Source organism: Tasmannia lanceolata, unplaced genomic scaffold, assembly GCF_043159265.1.
Source record: "Tasmannia lanceolata isolate RefF3 unplaced genomic scaffold, GAP_Taslan_0.1 ptg001203l, whole genome shotgun sequence".
NCBI lineage: Eukaryota > Viridiplantae > Streptophyta > Magnoliopsida > Canellales > Winteraceae > Tasmannia > Tasmannia lanceolata.
In genome coordinates this window covers 45001-55450 of record NW_027519863.1, presented here as the reverse complement: position 1 = coordinate 55450, position 10450 = coordinate 45001, and the positions used below count along the sequence as shown (strand labels likewise).

At 37.4% G+C, this 10450-nt stretch overlaps 2 non-coding genes across 2 annotated transcripts; one reads left to right on the top strand and one right to left on the bottom strand.

The window, feature by feature from the left end:
• Nucleotides 1–7763: 7763 nt before the first annotated feature.
• On the bottom strand, nucleotides 7764–7836 carry TRNAF-GAA (transfer RNA phenylalanine (anticodon GAA)). Its single transcript has one exon. It is a non-coding gene; the product is annotated as a tRNA-Phe (tRNA).
• A 1728-nt stretch (nucleotides 7837–9564) lies between these two features.
• TRNAT-UGU (transfer RNA threonine (anticodon UGU)) lies at nucleotides 9565–9637 on the top strand. Its single transcript has one exon. It is a non-coding gene; the product is annotated as a tRNA-Thr (tRNA).
• Nucleotides 9638–10450: the final 813 nt, after the last annotated feature.

The following is a 10450-nucleotide window of genomic DNA, read 5'->3' as shown; positions in this document are numbered from 1 at the left end:
TCCCCTTCTTTTTTTTTTTTTGAATCTAAATATCTAAATAATAAGAAATTCGCTCTTGACAGTGAGATATGTTGTATATGTAAATCCTAGATGTGAAAATAGGCAGAATTCATACATGAAGAGGTATAAACAAGAATAGGCGGAAATCAATATGCTGAAATAAGGAACAACTGCCAATAAGATAGAAATAATGAAATGAATCATAAATAGAGTTCAGGCTCGAATTCCATAGATAATACAGATGGAATTGTCTATAATGATAGACAAATGAAACACTTCATCATGATTCTTATTCATCTACTTTTTTATATGATATTTTTCATTTGAAAAAGGGTTGGTTGAACTTTAAAATTCACTCATTGAATGAGTAAATGAATTGAATTGGATTCGGTTGGATAGTACCGACGAAATCGAGCGCTAACTCCCATTTCTATTTCTTATTGAATTAACCGATCAACTTGCTATCGGACATTTATTTGATTCGGTCATATTCGCAAAAAATTTCGACATATTTCATTATTATTATTATTATATTATTATGAGAATCAATCCTACTACTTTTGGTCCTGGGGTTTCCACACTTGAAGAAAAAAACCTGGGGCGTATTGCTCAAATCATTGGTCCGGTACTGGATGTAGTTTTTCCCCCGGGCAAGATGCCTAATATTTACAACGCTTTGGTAGTTAAGGGTCGAGATACTGTCGGTCAGCAACAAATTTATGTGACTTGTGAGGTACAGCAATTATTAGGAAATAATCGAGTTAGAGCCGTAGCTATGAGTGCTACAGATGGTCTGATGAGAGGAATGGAAGTGATTGACACGGGAGCCCCTCTAAGTGTTCCAGTCGGTGGGGCTACACTCGGACGAATTTTCAATGTTCTTGGAGAGCCTGTTGATAATTTAGGTCCTGTAGATACTCGCACAACATCTCCTATTCATAGGTCTGCGCCTGCTTTTATCCAGTTAGATACAAGATTATCTATCTTTGAAACAGGGATTAAAGTGGTGGATCTTTTAGCTCCTTATCGCCGTGGAGGAAAAATCGGACTATTCGGAGGAGCTGGAGTGGGTAAAACAGTACTCATCATGGAATTGATCAACAACATTGCCAAAGCTCATGGAGGTGTATCTGTATTTGGCGGAGTAGGCGAACGTACTCGCGAAGGAAATGATCTTTACATGGAAATGAAAGAATCCGGAGTTATTAATGAAGAAAATATTGCAGAATCAAAAGTAGCTCTAGTCCATGGTCAGATGAATGAACCGCCGGGAGCTCGTATGAGAGTTGGTTTAACTGCCCTAACCATGGCGGAATATTTCCGGGATGTTAATGAACAAGACGTACTTCTATTTATCGACAATATCTTCCGTTTCGTCCAAGCAGGATCAGAAGTATCCGCCTTGTTAGGTAGAATGCCTTCTGCTGTGGGTTATCAACCTACCCTTAGTACAGAAATGGGTTCTTACAAGAAAGAATTACTTCTACCAAAGAGGGATCTATAACTTCTATTCAAGCAGTTTATGTACCTGCTGACGATTTGACCGACCCTGCCCTGCTACGACATTTGCACATTTAGATGCTACTACTGTACTATCAAGAGGATTAGCTGCCAAAGGTATCTATCCAGCAGTAGATCCTTTAGATTCAACGTCAACTATGCTCCAACCTAGGATCGTTGGCGAGGAACATTATGAAACTGCGCAAAGAGTTAAGCAAACTTCACAACGTTACAAAGAACTTCAGGACATTATAGCTATCCTTGGGTCGGACGAATTATCCGAAGAAGATCGTTTAACCGTAGCAAGAGCACGAAAAATTGAGCGTTTCTTATCACAACCCTCTTCGTAGCAGAAGTATTTACTGGTTCTCCAGGGAAATATGTTGGTCTCGCAGAAACAATTAGGGGATTTCAACTGATCCTTTCCGGAGAATTAGATGGTCTTCCCGAGCAGGCCTTTTATTTGGTGGGTAACATCGATGAAGCTACCGCGAAGGCTATGAACTTAGATGTGGAGAGCAAATTGAAGAAATGACCTTAAATCTTTGTGTACTGACTCCTAATCGAATTATTTGGGATTCAGAGGTGAAAGAAATTATTTTATCTACGAATAGTGGCCAAATTGGCGTATTACCAAATCACGCCCCTATTGCCACAGCTGTAGATATAGGTATTTTGAGAATACGCCTCGACGACCAATGGTTAACGATGGCTCTGATGGGTGGTTTCGCTAGAATAGGCAATAATGAGATCACCATTTTAGTAAATGATGCGGAGAGGGGTAGTGACATTGATCCGCAAGAAGCTCAGCGAACTCTTGAAATAGCCGAAGCTAGCTTGAGTAGAGCTGAAGGCAAGAGACAAGAAATTGAGGCGAATCTAGCTCTCGAAGAGCTAGGACACGAGTAGAGGCTATCAATGTTATTTCGTACTAATCGTTGCATCAGAATAATCAAAAGAAGTTCTGCTTATACACCATATTTGGATTCCGCCAATTGGATACAATCAAGTGTAATCTGATGCAACGAAAAAAAAAAAAAAAGAAAAGAAGGTGGTAGAAAAACTTATTAGAGACCATCGACTCCGGTATCTAATAAGCTCTACCTACTATTGGATTTGAACCAATGACTCCTGCCGTATGAAAGCAATACTCTAACCACTGGGTTAAGTAGGTCATTTATCATCATAAAGAAAAAAAAAAAAATGGGACCCATCACATCGGGAATTATAGATGGAATCTTACTTCTAAGCAATACCAATCCTTGGCAGGAAAAGGATCAGAGAGCTATCATGTGGGATCATGGAATATCCATCTTGACAATAAATTCTCTAGATGTTAAGATATCTATGACAAGGGCTATAGCTCAGTTAGGTAGAGCACCTCGTTTACACGTGCGCCAATGCTTTTTCAGGGGAGTCCATCATGCAATCAACAGAATTGATTCTATGGAGAAATCGATGTCTTACTCCATGGATTCGAAGGAACAAGAGAACAGTAGCCTGACAAATATTTGATTCGGTCCGATTCAAGCACCAATTTATGTGCCAAACGGAACCCATCATTGATTTGATCATTGATAAGGTGAATACCCAGTCTATTCAATGCTAGGCATAATGAGTATAAGGACCTCAAAACAACCTCTTTTCGTCCTATGAGCTTTAAGGTGTATGAAGTACCCTATTTGACTGTTGGAGCGGAGCGATAGAGACTCTATCTTAGGTTGATCTAGGCCGGAGGCAGACCTACGTCAAGGTAACCCTTCTTTGAAACACTTTGGTATTGCTCCTGGATCAGAATACAAATAATGAATCCAGAGCACATGGAGCCATCTCGTTATCTTCCTGTCAAGAAAAAATATGGTGGACTCAACTGATCTTTCTATCAGTTGATGAAAGAGCCCAATGCGAAAAAATGCATGTTGGGTCTTTGAAACAGTTCGAATCATTTCGATAATAATCAGTTGATCTGTTTTACCGAGAAAGTCTACGGTTCGAGTCCGTATAGCCCTATACATTTTTGCATTTTTGTATAGTTTTCGTTTCCTCATTAGTGCGTGCTTGCAGATGGCCAGTGGGTTGGTCCATGGAAATGGAATCATTTCCACATGCTCACGGCGATCCCTCGGGGCATGAAAATGAAAAAAAAAAATAATTCATTCCAATGGATCCAACCGGATCGGTATTTTCGAATCTCGAATACCCAAACCAATTCTTCTTCATTCATTTTCGTGGGGGAATGACATATGGCTTGTTTCCTCTTTTTCTTGTCCATGATCAAAGATTGAGTGATACACCTTTCTTTGGTTTGGTATACCCAAGCCAATTGATTATGAAGTCAAAATCATAACACGAGCCTAGCCAAAAACCCCAACCTGACCCAACAAAATCGAATCTAATAGTAATAGTAAGTCACACGGATCTAGGACCTGTTCTTGTATTTGTAGAAAAGCCAGAGTTTCAAAAAGAAAGCTCTTCGGTAAGTTTCATTGTAAACATTGTAAAATAGACTAGACTTTTCTTCGTATAGCCGGCCTAGCAAAGGCAAAGCAAGTAGTTTAGTTATTTTATCTTTCTGTACAATACTTATTTTTTTGTATCCCAACCTACTCCAATCCAATTGCTCATCATTTCAATTCTGTCGATTCTACCGATGCAGACTTTATGCAAGAAGATTAGGGGTCTGTTTGAACTTGGATGAGTTAGGAATCCAATCCCCCGACTGATCGCTCTTTGGTGGAACAACAACCCAAATTCATTGTTTCAGAAATAATGAATTGGTCCTAAAGGTATCAACGTTTGTGCTCTCTTCTATTTCTATGAGTGTTTTTGGGGATTTGGTCTGTCGAATTGTTCGACAACGCGTGATTCCATCAGAGCTATCTTCTGTAGATAATTTATGATTCGGCCGACTCTACCATTGTGGTACGCTCCATTGTGTGGGTTTGCTTCAAACGAAACCTCTTTTGATTGTCACGAAACCTAACCATTGGTTGGTCTTACTAGGTGTTATTACATTAATAAGTATTTCGAGTCATTCCAAATAGCGATTTTGGGTACTAGAAATGGGTCCGAAATAGGATGACTCTTTCAAGACTTTTAACTCGATTTAAATAACTCGATTGTTTCTGGGGGGTCCTGTCGGGATAGTACAGGTCAAAAGTATCTAATTTGGGTATAGGAACCCATGAGTTGTTCTATGTAAGGGTTCCTCATAATTCAACAGATTGAAGATTGAATCAAATCAATTAAGTATAAATCTGGGACAAGGAGAGAGTCTAATTGGTCGATGCATTCTGTTTCTGTTTATGTATTCATATCGAATCAATAGAAACAATGATTCTATACCCCGATCTTAATGAAAAGAATACACCAACGCCAACCGAGTAGAATATACCCTAAATCCCGAGCTAGGCATTCTACTACAAAAGAGAAAAAAAAAAATGAGCCAGACCTCTTCTTTGATTTTATTATATTATTATATTATATTCATTGAATATTTTCATTGAAAATGGAATATTTCCATTTTATTTTCACATAATTATAGATAATATAATTAATATTGAATTAATCTTTTTTTTATTCATTTTTGATGAAAATGAAAATATTCTTTCATTTATTTTTTTTTTTATAGAAAACCCAAGGTAAAGTGAGAGAGTCTTATTTGTACAAGAACATAATATGTCTACACCATATCTAAATAGAATTGAAGAAAGGGTAAGTGGGATTCTATTGGATGAATCTTGAAACGAGGCATGACCCGCAGCAAACAAACTCAACTATGTGGTTCGATCAAAATTGTTGTTTCGACTAAGCAGTTATGGATGAATTGACAATTCCAATTTGAATCGACTAATTCGGTATATTCCACATTCATGAGAGTGCATCTATGTTTCTGCTTTACGAATATGATATTTTCTGGGCATTTCTAATAATATCAAGTCTTATTCCTATTTAGCATTTCTAATTTCGGGAGTTTTAGCCCCGATTAGTGAAGGACCAGAGAAACTCTCTAGTTATGAATCGGGTATAGAACCAATGGGGGATGCTTGGTTACAATTCCGAATTCGCTATTACATGTTTGCTCTAGTTTTTGTTGTTTTTGATGTTGAAACGGTCTTTCTTTATCCATGGGCAATGAGTTTCGATGTATTGGGTGTATCTGTATTTATAGAAGCTTTCATTTTCGTGCTTATCCCAATTGTTGGTTCAGTTTATGCATGGCGAAAAGGAGCATTGGAATGGTCTTAGCTCCTGAATATTCAGACAATCAAAATCAAAAACAAAGAAAAGATTACATTGAGACAGTTATTAATTCTATTGAGTTTCCGTTACTTGACCAAACAACCCAAAATTCAGTTATTTCAACTACATCGAATGATCTTTCGAATTGGTCAAGACTCTCCAGTTTATGGCCGCTTCTCTATGGTACCAGTTGTTGCTTCATTGAATTTGCTTCATTAATAGGCTCGCGATTCGACTTTGATCGTTATGGATTGGTACCAAGATCGAGTCCTAGGCAAGCAGACCTCATTTTAACAGCCGGCACAGTAACAATGAAAATGGCGCCTTCCTTAGTGAGATTATATGAGCAAATGCCTGAACCAAAATATGTCATTGCGATGGGAGCTTGTACTATTACAGGAGGGATGTTCAGTACGGATTCTTATAGTACCGTTCGGGGAGTCGATAAGCTAATTCCTGTGGATGTCTATTTGCCGGGCTGCCCACCCAAACCAGAGGCAGTTATAGATGCTATAACGAAACTTCGTAAGAAAGTATCTCGAGAAATCTATGAAGATCAAATTGGGTCTCAACAGGAAAATCGATATTTTACTACCAATCACAAGTTTCATGTTGGACGCAGTACTCATACTGGAAATTACGATCAAGGATTACTCTATAAATCTCCATCTACTTCAGAAATACCTCCTGAAACTGAAACATCTTTCAAATACAAAAGTTCAGTATCTTCCCACGAATTAGTGAATTAGGCAGGATGCTTTTGTGCAGAATAACAAACAGCGGGTAAATCTTCATAAATTTCATCGTAAATGTGAAATACTCATACAAATACAAATGTGGGAGAGATCAAGAAGATGCAAGGTCGTTTATCTGCTTGGCTAGTCAAGCATGAGCTAGTGCATAGATCTTTGGGCTTCGATTACCAAGGAATAGAGACTTTACAAATAAAGCCCGAGGATTGGTACTCCATTGCTGTCATTTCATATGTATATGGTTACAATTATCTACGTTCCCAGTGTGCTTATGATGTAGCACCGGGCGGGTTGTTAGCTAGTGTGTATCATCTTACGAGAATACAGTATGGTGTGGATCAACCCGAAGAGGTATGCATAAAAGTATTTGCCCCAAGGAGGAATCCTAGAATCCCGTCTGTTTTCTGGATTTGGAAAAGTGCTGATTTTCAAGAACGGGAATCTTATGATATGTTGGGAATCTCTTATGAAAATCATCCACGCCTGAAACGTATCTTGATGCCTGAAAGTTGGATAGGCTGGCCCCTACGTAAGGATTATATTGCCCCCAATTTCTATGAAATACAAGATGCTCATTGAATGATAAGAAACTAATATTCACTTCTACGACTCCAGATATTCAAGGAATCTTTTTATGTTCTGTTCTAGATGAAACAGAATAACTGGACTCTCATCTCAGTATTATGAATGGGCTACTAAAGGGGCTTCATTGATATTCCCCAATTTGGAAGATATCCATTTCGGATGAGCAAAGCCAATAGGATGAATCAAAAGAGTTCTGCACCATGAACTTTGTACCGCGCACATCACTTAGATGGGCCCCGAAAAGTCACGTAGGAGGGAGTGAAGAAAGAGAAAGTGAAGAAATAGAATATGAAAGAAAATATGAAATTATGAACTCAAAATTCAGAAATGAAAAGGGGATCAGATTTTCTTTGTACTGTATCTGAAATGAATCCTGTCTATTCCTACCCTTCGATTCCTCTCTAGACTAGACTTTTGGGTTTTCAGCCAACTAACTTCAATTCAAATATGTATGAAGTATTAACATTCTTTTTGAGCGAGAGCAGGTACAGTATGAACAAACAAAAAAGAAGAGGGAACAGAATCTAATTCTTTTCTTTACCCATCAAAAAAAAAAATGGGGGATCTAGATATATCCCTAGATGGATAAGTATGTATCATGATCTAGACTATTAACGAATAGAATATGGATCCCGATCCATATCGATTCATTTGTATGAGTATCTATTCGATATATTAACCACGTGCCAGGAACCAGATTTGAACTGGCGACACGAGGATTTTCAGTCCTCTGCTCTACCAGCTGAGCTATCCCGACCATCCCCGACGCATCATCCTACTAGAGGGCTTGGGTCTATGTCAATTAAAGGGACTCAAAAAACATTAGAAAATCTTACCTCAGCCTTGGAATTTCTTGGATCTTCAAAAAGAAGACTTTGTAAGTGTAAGAGTAATGATATGGACTGTGAATGATTCAATAATGGAGATTCCTTGCCATATATGTTCATTTGTACGTAGATCATATCTATCACAAGACTTGTGATAAGAGAGAAAGATTTCTGGTCGGATCCATTTGTGAAAGAGTAGAGTGAGTGAGAAACATAGCTAAGCTCATTTTGAACCACTGACGAAAAAAGAGGATAAATGGTTAGGGAATGGAATAAAATAGGCCTTTTTTTTTTTATTGGGGATAGAGGGACTTGAACCCTCATGATTTCAAAAGTCGACGGATTTTCCTCTTACTATAAATTTCATTGTTGTCGGTATTGACATGTAGAATGGGACTCTATCTTTATTCTCGTCCGATTAATCAGTTCTTCAAAAGATCTTTCAGACTCTGGAGTAAATGATTTGATCACTGAATCTTCGATTCTTCCTTTTGGAATCGATTTAATTTAGCAAGAATTCTGCAATTTTTCATATAAATAATCAAAAAATCCGGATTCGGGTCGTGATTAATCATTTGATATTTAAGTACGTCTATGTACTTAAATAAGGTCATCCTTTCTGGAGTTTTGATAGAAGGATTCCTCTACCAATGTAGTCAACCCCGTTCGTTAGAACAGCTTCCATTGAGTCTCTGCACCTATCCTTCTTTTGATTCTCGCTTTCTGAACCCTTGTTTTCAGAAAACTGGATTTGGCTCAGGATTGCCCATTTTTAATTCCAGGGTTTCTCTGAATTTGGAAGTTACCACTTAGTAGGTTTCCATACCAAGGCTCAACCCAATCAAGCCCGTAGCGTCTACCAATTTCGCCATATCCCCCTTATGAGATCTCGATCTCATTGTGATCCCATCCCCTTCTTTCATTTATGTTGGAACCATTGAATTCATTAGATACTGATTCCTATATCGAAAAAGTGTCTGCTCCTATTTTATTTCTTGCCCATCTTCTTTCATATCTATTGGAGGACCATTCCATTATTTGGTCCAATCAGAAATGATTCTATCATTGATGTATCTGCAATTCAATATGGATGGATATATCCCACATATAGATGTTCCCCCCCCCTCTCATTTTTCCCGCGCAGTTTGGAATACTGGAACGGTCGATATTCATTCTTCTTTTTTTTTTTTTCGTCCTATCTCCTCCCTTTCCGAATGAAACAAAAGGAATATCTCAGTAGGATCTGGATTGCATCCTTATCTTATCCTTTCCTTAGGAACTACACTCTAATAGAAATAGAATTCATATAATCTGCTATAACTGCTATAACTAATAGTTATATTCTATTCTATAATAGAATATAGAATTATTTCATATGTATATAGTATTATTTTGCGTTTTTTAAATTTGATTTGAATGAAAAAAAAAAATTCTAGTGCTAGTGACTACTAATAAATGAAATAATCAAAAATAAATAATCAAATAGAAAATAATCAAAAATAAAATCAAAATTCATATTATATTAATAATTATTAATATTAATTAATATGTTATAATAATTTATAATAATTAATATTAATAATTATTAATAGCTAATAGCTAACTAAGATCCCAATAGTTTCCCGAATTCCTATTCACGCACTATTTCTGTTATATGAGCCCGCTTAGCTCAGAGGTTAGAGCACCGCATTTGTAATGCGATGGTCATCGGTTCGATTCCGATAGTCGGCTTTCTCTATTTGTTCTATTTTTTTTTTTTTATCAGGATTGATCATCTTTCCTTGAGACCAAGGAATATTGAGAAGACCCCCCCCTTTTTTTTCTCCAAATGTCGGGTTACCGATCTATTATGTTATGTCGCGGGAACTTCCAACTATGAATAAAGAATAAAAAACGGATTGGAGCCGTTTGATCTATACAGAACAAATCAAGAAAAGGATCCTTAACTTCCCATATATACAATATACAAAATAATACGGATATTGATACAATTCATCTTATTCCTCTTTGTAGTACTTCAGTGGATTTAGCTTCGTTTATCGTTTAGTTCAGTATTAATTTAGGTTTATTCTGTAAAATGAAATTTCAATAAAATTAAGGAGTCTTTATGTCTCGTTACCGAGGGCCTCGTTTCAAAAAAATACGCCGTCTAGGGGCTTTACCGGGACTCACTAGGAAAAGACCTAGATCCGGAAGTGATCTTAGAAACCAATCGCGTTCCGGGAAAAGATCTCAATATCGTATTCGTCTAGAAGAAAAACAAAAATTGCGTTTTCATTATGGTCTGACAGAGCAACAATTACTTAGATATGTTCGTATTGCTGGGAAAGCCAAAGGGTCAACAGGTCAGGTTTTACTACAACTACTTGAGATGCGTTTGGATAACATCCTTTTTCGATTGGGTATGGCTTCGACCATTCCGGGAGCCAGGCAATTAGTTAATCATAGACATATTTTAGTTAATGGCCGTATAGTAGATATCCCAAGTTATCGCTGCAAACCCCAAGATATTATTACTATGAGGGATGAACAAAGATCCAGAGC